Source organism: Durio zibethinus, chromosome 8 (assembly GCF_047325235.1).
Source record: "Durio zibethinus cultivar Kanyao isolate XHJ-2024 chromosome 8, ASM4732523v1, whole genome shotgun sequence".
NCBI lineage: Eukaryota > Viridiplantae > Streptophyta > Magnoliopsida > Malvales > Malvaceae > Durio > Durio zibethinus.
The window spans coordinates 21,273,625-21,291,266 of record NC_143169.1 but is presented as its reverse complement, the minus strand read 5'-3'; the positions used below and the strand labels follow the sequence as shown (position 1 = coordinate 21,291,266).

The following is a 17,642-nucleotide window of genomic DNA, read 5'->3' as shown; positions in this document are numbered from 1 at the left end:
ATAATTTTTAAAAATAAATTTTTAAAAATTATGTTGCATTCACAAAAATAAATTTTTGAAAATATAAAAAAATCAGATTCGACTAAATATAAGAAAATGGAAGATGAAAGAGGAAAAAGAAAGAGGAAAAGGAAAAGTAGAGGAAGAAAGTAAAATTATAATTTATTAAGGGATAAATTTAATATTTGTTAGATGGATATTTTTTTAAAAAAATTAATAAGATGTAAAAAAAAATTTGGATAACGTATTTAGAAACCCCATTTTTTTATTTCGTAAGGAGCAAAGCTAGACTTTAGCTATAGAAGATAAGATGGAGGACTCTTGGGATCAAAGAAAAATGAATACACAATGAAATTACCAAAAGACAAAAAGGTGGCCTTATTACCACGCCATTCATAATAGGTACATTAATTTTCAAATGATAAACAAAAAAAAAATTCATTTCTTTTGCATTGTGTTACTTAAGTGGTTGTGTAATGTTTACCATATTTCTAGTGATCTTTTTAGCTTTTGCTATGTCTTTGAATCTTTGGTTTTTGGGTGTTCAGTAAAGCAGCAAATTATGGCATCTTAAATTGTTAACTTTTCCTGGTACATGCAAAGCACACATAAAATAGTTGGACTTTTGACATGGAATTCTACTATTGGTATAATTTGAAAGTTTTGGATTACTCTCATTGTGTTTTGACACTAATTCCTAAGATTTTTGTTTGGAATGCAGCCAATGAATCATTTGAAAAGGTTGCAAACTATGGGTTGGTGTCGAACATGCTACTATACCTGATTAAAGGCTATCATATGGGAGTGGCTAAAGGCTACCAATTTCATTTCTATTTTGGGTGCTTTGGTTATTGATTCATATGTGGGTCATTCCCTCACCGTTGGCTTGAGGTCTACTTGTAGTTTCTTGGTAACTTTTCTCCTTAATCTCCTCTTATTTTATTCCATCAAGTTTTATGATGTTCTTGAGTTATATCATTTTCGATCATTGTTTCCATGTGTAGTCTAGTAGGAAGCCTCACTTTCAAGTGAAATAATTAATAATTACACATGTTGTCAAGTATTAAAGCAATTATTAATTATAGACATCTAATTTTGTTCAAAACAGTTTAACATCATAAAATCAGACCCATTTTACAAAGCACCAAAATAGAGATCAAAATTACTGGTTTAAAGTGATTAATTTTTTAGCCTAAAATAAAAGGACCCAAAACCAGATAATGATGCCCAAATCAATAAAAAAGAAAAGGCCCAATGATGAGTTTAATTCATAGCTTAATCATGATCCATGAGTAGCTCATTCTAAAGGGTTCACTTAGAAATTCCAAATAGGTCAAATTACCGGAAAAGAACGAGCTCAAATTGGTTATTAAAAAGTGACCCAAAACAAACCTAAGTGAGAAGCCCATTTGGATTTGTTTAAAAGGCTATGGGACTTTGTCTGGGATAAAAGAGAGGAGAAGAGATCACGTGAGGGCTATGAAAGGTTAAAATGGCAAAATAAAGAAGTGTAACAAAGAAAGGAACAATAGAAATACCACTTTAGTCTTGCATGAAAAGATAAAGTAGACAACCTCAGTATAGAACAAGTTGAAGATTTGAGCACCAACAACCTATAAAAGATAAAACAGAGGGTCAGTGGCCATTAGTAGAGTAAAAAAAATAAGACAAAAGGAAAAACTTGGGTAGCAAGAAGCAGGGGGTATAAAAGGAACTGACTAGAAATAGTATGAGAGGAGGGGTTTTTGTTTGAAAAAAAAAAAACTAAAGGGAAGAGACTTGTGTAACAAAAAAAAAAAAGAGGAGCAAAGAGAAAGGAATCGATAAACTATCAATGGGAACGAAAAGAAAGACTGAGGAAAAACCCTAAGTGAAAAAAGTAGTATTTTTGTTTACCTTGAATATTCTTATATGCCAAACTTTCTTTAAAAAAAAAAAAAAAATGAAATCACTGTTAGGTTCCTTTCTATAAAGTTACATATTTCTCATGCAAATTTGTTAAAAAAATTTAAGTTGTCATTTTTCTATCCAATCTTACTCCTGTGTGACCACAATACCAACCTATAAACAATGAAAGTAAGCTTCTTTCATTTCATCTTGAAACCCAAACTTCCATAAAAGCATCTTACTTTTTTTTAATATTTCTGTTACAAAAAATGATAAATAAAAAAAAAAACTTGTTTCATTTTCTTCCTTCTATGTTCAGTTTGCATTAGAGAATGCAAAAAAAAAAAAGTTTTTGGACTTAAAATCTAGTGTGTTTCCTTCCATATGCGATTTGCATCTTTTAATGCTAAAAAAGAATGGTTCCTAGACTTTAAAATCTTGTTTTTCTTCCTTCCATGAAGTGCTAAAAACCCTACTCTTCTTAGGCACCTTATTTGCTTCTTTTTACAAAACGTGAAAAGCCATGGACTTTGAATTTTCATGCCCAGCCTTTATTAAAAAAACTAGACCTCCATTGCTTTCTTTTATGAAATGTAAAAAGCCATGGGTCTTTTTAGAGGCATATTATCAAAAAAAAGAAGGTTTGTTGGCATTAGGTTTTGAACTTTCAGATTTTGTTCTTAAAAAAATAAAATAAAAACAATAAAAAAAAAGATGTTTGGGAAACTCCAAAGCTCCAAAACTGACATTGAATGCAAGTCCAATTTTTATTTTCTTTCATTTTCCTGCATGTGCTTCATTTACAGAGTTTGTACACGAGGTATGGGAATGGAAACTCAAAACTTTTCATGCTTATCTCTTCTAAATGGTGGCTATTCATGAAAATTTTTTAATTCAGCCTATAATTCCAAGGCTTCACCTTGAAAATCATGTGAAAGGTGGAAGCCATACTGCTACAATAAGCAAAAAATGAGCCTTCATAGTTGGCCATGTGATTGAAGGGTATATGGCTTTTCTTTTCCCTCTCTTTTGCTTGCAAAAAGATACCACCATTTAGACCTCTTTATTGTTTGGGAAAATGGCTTAGGATTCAATCTTCTAGATTTTCCATTCCTTCATAAAAATCACCCATGTTGTTTCATCCTTTTTCAGTTATTCCCATATAACTTTTTTCTCTTTTTCGATGGACATTGCATTGGTTCAAATTTTATATGAATGTTCGTGATAGTATAATTCCTACTGATCATCTTCAAGGACGTATACAGTTGCAAACAAGTAAAACAAAGGTAGGCTTTAGAGGATTCAAGGTCAAAACCTTAAGAAAAAAAGAATAAAAAATATTGTTTTGTGCTTGCTTGGCATCTATCCAACCTTTTGTTTAGGCATATCTTAGCTTGTTTTCTTTATCTTGGTCTGATTTTTGCACCCTTCTATATGAATCATCTTTGTTTTGCTAGGCATGTAAAAGTCTATGGGTAGCTTTATGATGTGAATATATATCAAAATGTCATTTACATAATGAGAAAGTCAACAAAGTTGATGTGCTTGTCGGAAGATTGATGGTGGGGTTTTGAAATTGTATATTTATTTTGTCATTGTAATCCTTCCTCACAAGAAAAAGATTTTTTTTATATGTGTTTATTCTTTTATTTGAATGTAAATTATCTTTGTTATTATGGTTGGTTAGCATAATAATTTGCATTATAATTATATTATGGAATCAACATGTTGTTCATTTCATTTTTATAACTATTTTGTTAAACTTATATTTTTATATAAAAATAAAAAATGAATGTATAAATATATATAAATAAATATTTAATAATACTAAATTAAATGAAAATTTTTAATGATGAGATTTTAAAAAAATTCGAGTAATGATTTTTTAAAATTTTTAGGTGAAAATATTTTTCTAAAAAAATACTACCAAAGTAATAAAGTATTTAGAAAAATATTTAATACAAAATATTTTCATTCATTTCGTTTCCTAAAATTGTGTTAGATGTTGATAAAATAATATATAATTACTCTTTTAGTAATGAAATTAACATAATAATACATGAATATTGTGATTAATTAATTTTGCCTTTCAAAAAATTTAGTTCATTAAAAATAATAATAATAATTAAAAAATTAGAATTAGAATGAAATTAAACAAGGAAGAAAAAAAATAAAAAAAATCTCCGATGATGGGATTTTAATGAGGTCCGAATAGAAATTTCTAAGAGAACCCTAGGTGAGAAAATTCTTCTAAAATACCAACAAAATATTTGGGTATTGAGAAAATTTTTCAATAAAAGATTTTGTTTACTTTGTTTCTTTAAAAAATTCTAAGTGGTAATTGTGAAATAATTAAAGAAGATTAAAACACAATTAAAACTAGTAACGAAAAATATAATATAAAGAAAATAAGTTTGATATATTTTCATGTGCATATTCTATTTTATTGTTTGCATTACATAATCTTGAAAGTAATGAAATTTTCGATGATAGGACTTCAATAAATCCAAGTAGTGATTCTCGAGAATTTCTTAGGTGAGAAAAGTCTTTTAACAATTACCAAAATGTTGAAATATTTAAAAATTTCTTTTTAATATAAAAAATTTTCATTCTATAATTAATTTCTTTAATTTGAATAGTTTTCTTAATAAATAAGAGTGTGTTTTTTGGGAAATAAATGTATTTGTAGATAATTATATTATTACATGACTTTTAATAATTTTTATAAAAAAAACAAACTAAAAATCTTCGAAAGTGAGATTCTAAAGAAATCCGAGTAATGATTCTTTAGAAATCTTTAGGTAAAAAAATCTATCTAAAATACGATCAATGTATTAGACCATTTAGATTAATTTTTGATAAAAAATTTTTTTTATATATAAATGGCATAAAATGAGTTTTAGAAAATACTATTTGTTTTAAAATTATATATATTATATATATATTTTAAATATAAATACTGAAAATAAATATGAACCACCGATGATAAAATTTTTTAAAATTTCGAGTAATGATTCTTAAAGATTCTTTAGGTAAGATGGTTCATTTTAATATTGCCAAAGTATTAGAATATTTTTAGAAAATTTTCAATATGTAAGGTTTTTATTTATTTTTCAAGCATACTAAAAATAATTTTTTTTAAAGAAAATTAAAAAAAATAAATTTTAGATACCAAAATTAAGACCATTTTAGTCAATATTAAAAGATAACACATAATTATTGGTACTGTTTTAAACGGGTACTGTAAGGGTGTTAATTTTTCTCCACGTGTAATCAACTTCTGGACCCAAACTATTTTCGCATACCCCAAAAATTATCTTTTTAATAAATTTTGAGTAGTTTTAAAATTTTATTAAAATGATAAGTTTTAACAGGTGACCAATCACACCTAGCCAAAAAGGTTGATGGTGATTCCTTTTTATTTTCAAATGTGTCTAGCGGTACTCTCAAAATCGGATAGCTTAGCGACTCCACTGAAGAATTCATTCTTTTTAAAGAGTTAGGCAAAAAATTAATAATATGTTATCTTTAATTTTGTTTTAATGGTCTTAATTGGTATTTAACCTTAATTTTCTTAATTTTAATTCTTTCTAATAATAATAATAATAATAATTTATTATTATTATTATTATTATTATTATTATTATTATTATTAGCGGTAATAATAAAAAGAAAACAAAAAGTTGATCTCATTTTACCTATGTCATTTATTTACTATTTGTTCTTTCATTTTATGCTTTGTATGTATTATTATTGTTTACCTAGAACAAGGATTATATTACTCTATTCCCTTATTCACACACATGTCACATTCACATCATTGCATGAGCTCTATACCCAGGCTTCAACCTTTTTAAAAGAGAGTAAAGTACCTATACTCTTGTAAGGTAATAACCTCTGCAATGGTAAGTGAGATACTCCCACTTAAATTAAATCCTTTCCATCTGTAACCTATAATGGGTGAGAATCAGGGTGCTTTACTAGTCCAAAGTAGATGCTAGTGAGGAACAGTTTGAAGACCTTTTAGATGCAAATCAATTTGAACCAAGCATATTATAAACCATAAGAGTCGACCCGAGGTAAAGTCATATCCACCTTTTTTGTAGACTGTCTACATGAATTAGAATAAAAAAGGAAACATTTGTATTGTAGTACTTTTTGTTTTAAGAAAATCATAAATGTAGTTATTCATATTTGATTTGATTTTTCAAAAAATACAATAAGATCTTTGTCTCATTTCTTTTTCTAAGAAAAAACTTTTCCTTTCGTTTCTTTTATTTTTCAAGCTTTTATTGCTATATATATATATTTCTCTCTTTCATATACTAACTTTTTTTTTTTTTTTTGCATAAATTACATTGGCATGATACAATAACATAATGAGGTATTTGCTCTGAGATATCTTTTAGCAAAACAAAATTTTTTTCATGGATCCTATAATTTTACAGATCTGTTCTTCTTCTATAACTATCTTGTGTGAATTGTACAATGAGGTACATGAATGGTCTAAGAAAATTCAACAAAAGAAAAAAGATTGTTTACCTGTTGGTTTTGTATTGAGGTTACCAAAAAAAGTGCATCTGAATCTTACCCAGAATAATTTGAAAGATTTAGCTACCATATGGAATCAGATAGGTGAAGCTAAAAAGGAAAAGTTTTATGAAACATATGGGTAAATTACGTCTCTTATCTCAGTAATGATTGATGAACATTTGATTCGAGTAGTTGTTTAGTTTTGGGATCCATCGTATAGATATTTCATATTTAATAAGGAGGATTTGACACCAACTATTAAGGAATAGTTAATTTTGGTAGGATTAGAATTGTAGTACCTTAATAAGATATATGTAAAAAAAAACCAAAGCCAGGGTACCATAAGAAGATAGCTAAATTGATGGGAATGAAGGTGGAGGTCGTTGATGCTTTGACTAAAGACAAAAGTAAAAGTCTCGACTTACTTTGGCATTTCTTTTATGATTTCATTTTGGGACATTTAGAAGATGATCAAGGCATGGTAGTGTTTGCCTTAGTAATTTATGGCATGGTGATCTTTTAAAAAACTTTAAGATATATTAAATTGATAGTAGTTGATCTGTTTGAACAAATCAAAGTCAAACGATTAATCCCATTCCAGCCATCCTAGCTAAGACAATCAAATCATTAAACTTTTATCTCTAAAATAAAGGACGTTTCACATGGAGTGCACAACTACTATTTGTCTAGATAAAATGCCATTTCAGATGCAAGAAAAGCATTTTTTTTTCAAGCCTTATCTTTGAAATAGAGCCTCAATCAAAGAGTTTTTTTAGAGTCAGTGGCTAACATTGAAATCTAAAGAATAGTGAGTAGCATTCTTTCAAAGGCATCAGATCAAATGGATGGCAAATGTTATATCTAGGTGGAGATAATCCATAGGTATTGCTTTTAGAATTGTATAGAGTGGTAAGTTACGCTCCACTAATGGTGTTAAGGTAATTTGGTGCGAAGCAATTTGTCCTTGCCACGTATAGACTCACATTAGTAGAATTTACTTATAGAGAAACGAGCTCGTCAAAAATAGCGAAGCAGTTAGTTCAGGTATGAAAGAAGACTCGAAGGCTAAGATTAAGACCTATTCTCGATAAAGTCACCCTTGATTACTTGATTTGAAAAGCAAAGTGTTCTAGAGATATTGTGCTCCTTTTAGATGATTTCTCATTTCAACAAGTGAACCTGTGGGCAATAAAACCATTGTCAGAAGTTAAGCTTATTAGGCAAGAACTTGAAGCAAAAAAAAAAGAAATTAAGGAAAGAAAATTTGAGACTCCAAAAAAAGATAGGACAGCTAAAATATGAAGCAGAAGCTTAAGAAAATAGAAAAAAAGAGGCAATGTAAGATCGAGATGTGGCTCAAAACGATCTAAAAGATTTGCATCAATAAAACAAAAAAAATACAAACCTATCTAAAGGAAGAAAAATGTGTTGGATTTGGTGTTAGGCAATAAAAGAAAATGATTGAGCTTTAAGAAAAAATGCAACGTTGGAAGAAAAAAGCCAAGGAAAATAAGGAAAAAGCCATTAGGATTTTTTTATAACAGCAAGAGTGGAAAAGTTTGTATTCAATAGCTTTAGCAAGATTGAGGGAATACCAAAAGGAGAATGCTAAATTAAGGGCACAGATCAAAGATAAAAAAAAAAAAAACACTATGAAATGTAAAAAGAGAAAGAATCACTCTGTTAAGTAATTCAAAAGATGGAACAACAATTACGAGACCACAAAGACCATATTTCCACAATCATCAAAGAATGACAAAATAGTGAAAAAGATTGGAGATACACTTGCAATCTTGAAATGGATGCTCACATGAAGTAGAAGACAGAGAGCTTAGAAAGGCAACAATATATAGAGCATCTGGCTAGTCAAATTTACAAGGCAGTAAGGAAAGCAAGAAAGATGGTCAAGAGGGTAAAAGCTTTAATATAAGAGATCAACCTAATTGAAAGTTATGGGCAACGTTTGTTGAACTTTTTGGTTGAAGCCAGGGATCATTATAAGTAAATTAAATGTTTTTATGGTTACAACGCTAAAATGATAGACTTTTTGTAATTAAAAACTGGTCAGAATCAATAAAAGTTCTAATGTTTGAGATATGTCTTGGAGTAAATGCCTCTCAATGCATTCATGCATACATTGTGTATATTTTTTCTTTATCAACATTTTACCTCATTAAAATGATGTTTTTAAAATTAAAATAAAAATTATTTTTCTTTCATAAAAATAATATGGCGTCTTAATTTTTCAAATTATGGTAATGAAAGGTTTAAGGATAACTGAACCATTGAAAGTTCAAAATTGATCTGCTTACTATCCGTACAATATACGGTTACAAGTCAAAATTATGGAAAACAAGTAGGCCATTAGGATAGAGAGAATGGAAAAAGCTCAAAAAGATATGCGAGAATGGATGGCTGAAATGCAAGAGGAGATGCAAAGACAAATGATAGAGTTAAGGGAGTTAATGGGGGGCATGGCCAAAAGGAAATGTAATGCTAAAGCCTCTACTGTAAGAAAGGAAAATCGACCCCAGGAAAACAATAATGTCATAGAAGAGCAATTTTAGCCATTCGGGTATACACCACCCCATGCTCAAGCTCTTCAAGTGATGTATCCACTGTATATGGGTGGGTAACCTTACCCATTAACGAATATGAACTTATTGGCTAACCAACAACCAAATCAGGGGTAATTTGAGCATAACCCAGTATTTAATTTAGTTGATCCAATTTTTATTCTCAATTTAGATGATCTCAAAGAAAAAGAGAAATTAAAGGCCATGTTAAAGTCAGAAGAGAAAAAAAAATTCAACACAAGTATGACTTGCTAGAAGAGAGACTAAAAACCATTAAAGAAAGAGATATCTTTAGCAGTATTAATGCAAATGACTTCAATTTAGTCTTGGATCTAGTAATTCTATTGAAGTTTAAAACTTTTAATTTTGCTAAGTATGACAAAACTAAGTGTCCATTGGCCTATCTCACCATATTTTGTCATAAAATGACAGGTCATACTGACAATGATAAGTTTTTGATCAACTATTTTTAGGATAGCTTCATTAGGTCTATAGCTAGATGGTATGTCGAACTAGATAGGAGTCGCATACATTCTTTGAAAGCCTTTACTAAAGCTTTTCTTGGCCAATATAAGCATGTATTAGACATGGGTTTTGCTAGGTTGTCACTATAAAATATGAAAAAAAGTGCCAATGAAACTTTTAAAAAATATGCCCATAAATGGAAAGATCTTGTTGCTCAAGTATAATCATCTTTGACTAAAAAAAAAGTACTGGTGCTTTTTGTTAATACTCTCAATGTACCGTATTATGATAAACTTGTTGGTAATGCAACGAAAAATTTTACGGATATGGTAATTTCTGGTGAAATGATAGAAAGTGCCATCAAGAATGGTAAGATCAAGACATTTGATACCTCTAGTTTTAAGAAAGTAATGCCACCTAAGAAGAAAGATAGAAAGAAACATGCTATGGCCTATGGGAATCAACCACCCAAAAATTTTATCCCATATCACCCCTATTAAACTTACCCATCTTATTAGCCCATCATGTATAACATTTTCCAAGGTCCATACCTATATCAACCAGTACCACCACTAATATTCTTACAAAGCTTTCACCCTTGCATGCTTCATTATACTCTTGCACCCATAGCCCAACCTGTTGTTTAGCCAAATAGTTTGACAAGCAATCCTAGAGGTCTAAGGGCCATTCAAAAGAAAACCATCTTTGATCTCATTCTTATATCTTACACTAATTTGTTCTTTCAATTAGTAGTAAATCATCTCATTGCACTTTACCCCATAGAGCCATTGAAGCATTCATACTCTAGATGGTATGATCCAAATGCTCGGTGTGATTATCATGATGGGGTTATAGGCTATTCCATAAAAAATTATATAGCTCTTAAGTATAAAGTGCAGCACTTGATCAAGAAAGGATACGTAAATTTTGACACCAATAAGAAGCCAAATGTTAATGAAAATTTTTTACCAAACCATATTAGGCTAGTGATCAACCCAATAGATGGCATTATGGTAAGGTGTGTTAAGAGAAGTGTTATTGAAATTAAAACCCCGATAGGTCAAGTGTTAAAAGACTTGGTTAAAGTTGACATGCTTCCTCCAATTTCTTAAAAATAAGAGATCCATCCTAAAGACTATGATCAAGCCTAAACATGTATTTATCACATGAGGACACTCTATTCAGAATTGTGGTATGTTTCACCAAGTACTACAAACAATGATGGATTCATTCTTGGTAAAGCTTTACAAAGAAGATGATCAAAACATGCAACAGAAGGATGGCCTTTATGGAGTATACCCTTTAAGTTTATGCTTAAGCCAATGACGATTTATTGTAATAAAAAACCAAGTGGGGTGCAAAAGCAATCCTTGATTAATGCAGTAGAACAAAGATACTTGAAAAGTGTGTTCCCTAAGTTTATTCCTAAATTGATAACTATATTCTGCAACACAAAACCAAGCTCGATAAAAGAACAACCTATTTTTTTTCTTATGAAACCTATAACAATTTGAGCCTCTAGCCCTTTCCCTTATCAAAGTGATAATGCAATGCTGTGAAAGTATGATTATAATATAATGGCACAAGAATTAAATGACTGTCAGGTTACAAATAATCCAAATGCCACCACTACTACAAATATAATCAAAGTAGGTAGAATGATGAGGAATGAGAGATGTTATATTCCCGAAATGATAAAAAAAGCTTGAAAAGGAAAAGCTAAAGAAAGAGAAGAGATGTTGAGAGAAAGAGACAAGCTCATTTTGTAGTGGCTTAAGATGCATGATATAAAGAACCTATCACTATAAAAAAGCTTGTAAGTTTTTAAAGTTAATCAAACAGTGAATATAGTTAGTAGAGCAGTTAAACAAGATGCCCACTTGAATTTTTTTATTATTGTTGTTAAATTCTGAACCATATCGAAATGTCCTACTAAAAGTGTTAAATAAGCACTATGGACTATAATATCTTTGTTGAGAATGTTGATCATATTGTGGGGAGTATTATGGCTCTGAATTTCATAACTTTCAATGATAATGAGATTTCACCAAAAAGACGGGGCAGTATTAAGCCTTTCATATCACTACTATGTGCAAAAGCCATATCATAGCTAAGGTTCTTATTAATAATAGCTATTCAATCAATGACATGCCTATAATCACCCTAACAAAATTACCTATTGATCCATATGGCAGTGAAAGATTTCGACAAGTCTTAAAGAGAAATGTTATGGGACATTGAAATGTTAATACAAATAGGGCCATGCACTTTCTTTATAAAATTCCAAATCATGGACATTTCACCATCTTATAGCTGCCTATTAGAATGATCATAGATTCATATGATAGGAGCTATCCCATCATCTCTATATCAAAAAATAAAATTTATAATTGAGGATCAACTGATTAATGTTTTTAAAAAAGAAAACTTGTTGGTAACCAAGCCTATGACTACTCCATATATGGAGGCTGTGAAAAAGGCATTATAGTGCTCTTTTAGATCCTTTGAATTCATTAATGCAACTTATGTGAGAGAAAAATCAAAGGTGCCCACTTTGTGCCTTTCAAGTGCAATCGGGATGGTCATTAAACAAACACTTGGTAAAGGATGACGTGTTGGTTACGAAATTGGAAAGAATTTGCAAGAAATCAAAGAGTCACCAAGGGCATTTAAAAATAAAAAAAAACATTTGAAGTGGGATTTAAAGTCACTGTAATAGAAAGAAAGAAAACCATGGCTGAAAGGAGAGAGAAAAGATTGGCATGGCTTAAGAAAAATGAGTCAGAGTATGAGAGAATGATCATCTTTTACCTCTATGATACATTTCATTTACGCAAAAATATCTACCCTAATCTACTAAAGGTCACACAAAGGGAACCTATGTTGAACATGAAAGAAACCTTTTTTAAACTTCATATGTATATAGTGAGAGATACAGCAACAACCATTCAGAAAGATATGCCTCTTATTTATCCATGTCTTTTGGGTGAAGAGTTGAATAATTAAAAAGCAATAAAGTTGCTAATTATCCTTAAATCTTTCACAAAATAATGTAGTGAGTTAATTTTTCCCAATGCTTATGCCCAAGAGCATTTAAAAGAATTTTGTATGGGCTTATATTTCCTTTATCATTTCAATAAAATGACTAGTGTTTTACATTAACGTTTTCTTTATTATTTCATTCATTCAAAGTTAAAATTTCTTTTTCTTTTTCTTTTTCCACACTTACACCTATATCCTTTCAAGTTCACCTTTTTTTAGGTTTTTAAATAATGAATACAAGGATAATCATGATGGCAATCCAAGATTTGACTTTGAAAACTTATTCACATTGATTAACTTGATAATGAAGAGGATTCGGATGAGTACAATTTACCCTCTGATTTATTAAAACTAATAGAACAAGAAAGAAAACAAATTAAACCTCATGTGGAAGCTACAGGCATAGTCAATTTAGGTGATGAGAAAAATAAGAAAGAGGTTAAGATGGGCATATCCCTTTCACCCACAAAAAAAGAGAAGTTAGAAGAATTGCTTCGTGAGTTTGCATAGTCATACCAAGATATACTAAGACTTAGTTCAGATATTATAGAACACTAATTACCATTAAAGCCAGAATGTAAGCCAGTACAACAAAAATTTAGGCACTTGAAGCTAGATATATTGTTAAAAATTAAAAAAAATAAAAAAATAACTTGATGCAAGCTTTTTGGAGGTAGCTAAATACCTAGAATGGGTAGGTAACGTTGTCCTAGTTCCTAACAAGGATGAAAAAATTTGGAAATGTGTAGACTATAGATATTTAAATAAGGCTAGCTTGAAAGATAATTTTTCTTTGTCTCATATTGATACTCTTGTGGATAACACTGTTAAGCACTTTACATTCTCTTTCATGAATGGTTTTTCTAAATATAACCAAATTAAAATGGCCCTTGTTGATATGGAAAAAACTATATTTGTTATCATATGAGGCACATCCTATTATAAAATTATGCCTTTTGGATTGAAAAATGCAAGAGTTACTTATCAAAGAGCTTTGGTAACCCTTTTTCATGACATGATGCATAAACAAATAGAAGTGTGTTTGGATGACATGATTACAAAATCTTATGAGAAAAAAAACTATGTTGCCAATCTTAGGAAGCTTTTCGAAATATTACAGAAGTATTAACTCAAGCTAAAATCAGCTAAGTGCACATTTAGTATTAAGTTAGGAAAATTGTTAGAGTTTATGGTTAGTGAGAAGGGTATTAAAATTGATCTAGATAAGATACTCACCATCCAAAACTTATCTCCCTTACACATGCAAAAGGAAGTAAGGGATTTATGGGAAGGTTAAATTACATTTTCTGTTTTATTTTTCAACTTACTTTTAAGTATGACCCAATTTTCAAGTTATTTTAGAAACATGATCCCAAAAAATAAGATAAAGAATGTCAGCATGCTTTTGAAAAGATTAAAAAGTACTCATCAAATCCGTCAGTGTTGGTACCGCCTATTACAAAAAAATAATTGATTTTGTATCTCACGATGCACGACCATTCTATGAGATGAATATTGGGGCAATAAGATGAAACAAGCAAGAAAGAGAAAGTTGTCTATTACTTGAGTAAGAAGTTCACTGAATATGAATCCAAATATTCTCAATTAGAGAAATTATGCTACACATTGGCATGCACAGCCCATAAACTCAGGCAATATATGCTATACCATAGTACTTGGTTGATAGCAAGATTGGATCCTCTTAAATATATCTTTGAAAAACCATTATTGTCGAGAAGGTTAACGAAATAGCAAGTCATGCTCTCTAATTATGATATTATATATGTGGCATAAAGACAATCAAAGAAAGTGTGATAGCTGAATTCTTTATAGAGCGTGCAACTGATGATTATGAACCTATGAAATTGAACTTTCTTGATGAAGATTTGATGATCATTTCTCAAATAAAGAAAGGGGAACCAATTGAAAAGTCATGAAAAATGTTCTTTGATGAAGCGTCAAATGCTTTGGGGCATGTGATTGGAGCAGTTTTGATATCTTATGATGGAAATTATTATCCAAACACTACAAGGTTGAATTTTAATTCACCAACAATGTGGCAAAATATGAAGCATGCATAATGGGCCTGTAAATGGCAATTGAAAAGAAAATTAGAGTGTTAGACGCATATGAAAACTCAGCCTTGGTAATCTATCAACTACATGGTGAATAAAAAAATAAGAGATTCAAAGTTAGTATGATACCAAAAGTATATGATAGATTTGATCAAATAATTTGATAAGGTCCAATTCTATCATGTACTTCAGGAAGATAATCAAATGGTTGATGCTTTGGCTACATTGGTTCCAATGTTTAAAGTGTGTGATAAAATGAAAATCCAACCCATCCGATTGAATGTACAAGGATCATTAACATGTTGTTCAACTATTAAAGAAGAGATTAAAGGCTTGCCTTGGTACTATGACATCATGCAGTATGTCAAGCACTAACAATACCTAAAACATGTGTCAAAAAATGACAAACAAATTATTAGAAGATTGGCTATGGGATTTTTTCTTGATGAAAAATTATGTATAAGAAAAGTTGGGATCAAATGTTATTAAGATGTATGAATGTTGTTAAAGCTAAAAAGATACTACAAGAAATGTATGAAGGAACTTATAGAGCATATACAAATGGCTATATGATAGCTAAACAAATCATAAAGACAAGTTATTATTGGTTGACAATAAAGAGTGATTGCATCAATTATGCTAAAAAATATCATAAATGCTAGATTTATATAGATAAAATTCATGCTCTTCTAACCTTTTACATGTGCTTGTACTTTCATGGCCGTTCTTCATGTAAGGGATGGATGTAATTGGACTCATCACTCTAAAAACTTCAAATAGACATCGATTCATCTTTGTAGTGATTGACTACTTCATAAAATGGGTTGAAGTAGCTTTTTATGCTAATGTGATAAGGGCGGTGGTATGCAAGTTTATAAAAAGAGACATAATATATCGATACGACCTTTCAAAAGAGATCATCTCTAATAATGCTTGTAATTTGAATAATAAGATGTTAGCAAAAATTTTATGCTTAGTTTAAAGTGAAACACAATAATTTAGCTCCATATCACCTAAAGATGAATAGAGCAGTAGAAGTTGCGAATAAAAATATCAAGAGGATAATAGAAAAAATGACTAATACCTATAAAGATTGGCATAAAAAGTTACCTTTTGCATTGTATGCTTATAGGATATCAATGTGCACATATATTGAAACCACTTTTTTTTTGCTCAGATATGGGATAAAAACTGTGCTGCCAATCAAAATGAAGATTCCTTCTTTAAGGGTCTTGATGGAAGTAGATTTAGAAGAAATGGAATAGGTCTAAAATCGTTAGAACAAGTGAACCTAATTGAAGAGAATAGACTTATAGCGTTTTACCATGGTCAGTTATGACAAAAAAGAATTATGCGAGCATATGACAAGAAAGTTCGATTTAGGTGTTTCCATGAGAGAGAATTGGTTTTAAAGAAAATTCTTCCAAATCATCATGATAATCGATGAAAATGGATGTTAAATTGAAAGGGTCCATATCTAGTCAAAAAAACTTTTTTTGATGGAGTATTGATCTTAGCAGAGATGAATGATGATGACTTGCCAAACCTGATAAGCTTAGATGCTGTAAAAAAATACTTTGCTTGAGAATGAGACAAAAAAAAAGAGAGACAAAAAAAATAAAATAAATAAAATAAAAACAAAATAAAACAAAAATAACAAAGAAGAAAAATATAAAAAAAAAAGAAAAGATGAATCACAAATGAAAGAGGACTCATAATTGAAAATCCAAAAAAGGCAGTTTGAGTCAAAAGGAAAGATCTAAGTTAAAAACCTGAAAAGACGACTTAAATTCAAAGGAATACAAATTTCCAAGTACAATGGGACAATATCCAATACAACAAACTCTAAAGGATTGAGTGTATCGATGGAATAGATTTTTAAGAAGAAAAATTTTGGAATATTGTTCATGATTGTCAGAATATTCACTATCTAAATACAATTCACTTATTTAAATTTTATACTAGTGTTCAAGTTTCTCATTGGACATGTCTTTATACCTTCCTATGATAAATAATCATCTTTTTCTAATTTGCCTTGCTTTCTGATAATTTTCATTCTCACAAATAGAGAAAATGCTAATTCATCACACTAGTTATGACAAATGATTGATAATATTTGTAAAAAGGTCTTACATTATTTTACGAAAATCAAGGATAACAAAGTTAAAATAAAGATTAAGAAAAATGAGAGAGATTTGGAAAGGCATCCATTTTCAAACTCATCAAATCAAAGTAAAAACTTATAAGACGCAGTGTCAAATAATGATATCAGCAAATGATCATCGTAGTTCATAACAAAGCAACTCTTAGAATACGTAGATCAAGATTGAGATTGGTTGTTTTGAAAAAAATGAAAAATTAGAAAAGATTGCCTTAAAGAACCTTGTTACCACAATTTGGATGCGTCACATTAGTTTCTAATAATACTCGTATCGCTTGTATTGCATTTGTTATGTTCATGAATTACATTTAATATATTCTTTAGAAAAATTTGAACTTTGGGATTTTTAAGGATGAATCATTCAAGAAAAAAATGAAGTATGAGAAATGATTTCCAAACAAGCACAACTCATGAAACCCTCAAGCCATAACATCATAAAGCATATCTAAACCAAATTTTTTTCAAACAAGATTTTAAAGTTTTAAAGCCTCTGTTTAGGGGGAGCTATTTTCAAACAAAATTTTAAGTTTCAAAGCTCTGTTTAGGGGGAGCTATTTTTTAAAAAAAAATTTTATGTTTCAAAGCTTCTGTTTAAGAGGAACCATTTTCAAATAAGATTTTAAAGTTTTAAAGCCTCTGCTTGAGATGAACCATTTTCAAACAAGATTTTTTTTTTTAAGTTTCAAAGCCTCTGTTTAGAGGGAGCCATTTTCAAACAAGATTAAAAAAAAAACTTTTAAAAGTATCATCTGAACAAAATTATTATCTATGTCTTTGCATTATTTTTTATCCTAAAAAATATGCAAATAGGGGCAATTGTGGATAGTTAATTTTGTCCATAACTACTAACATCATGTTAGCTTTGAATTGATCTTTATTTTGAAATGACAAAACATTAAGCTA

The 17,642-nt window shown here is 29.7% G+C and overlaps 1 pseudogene; it reads left to right on the top strand.

Moving 5' to 3' along the window:
* Nucleotides 1-304: 304 nt before the first annotated feature.
* The window catches only part of LOC111278420 (protein NRT1/ PTR FAMILY 1.2-like), a 32,080-nt pseudogene continuing 14,742 nt past the window's right edge, over nt 305-17,642 (top strand).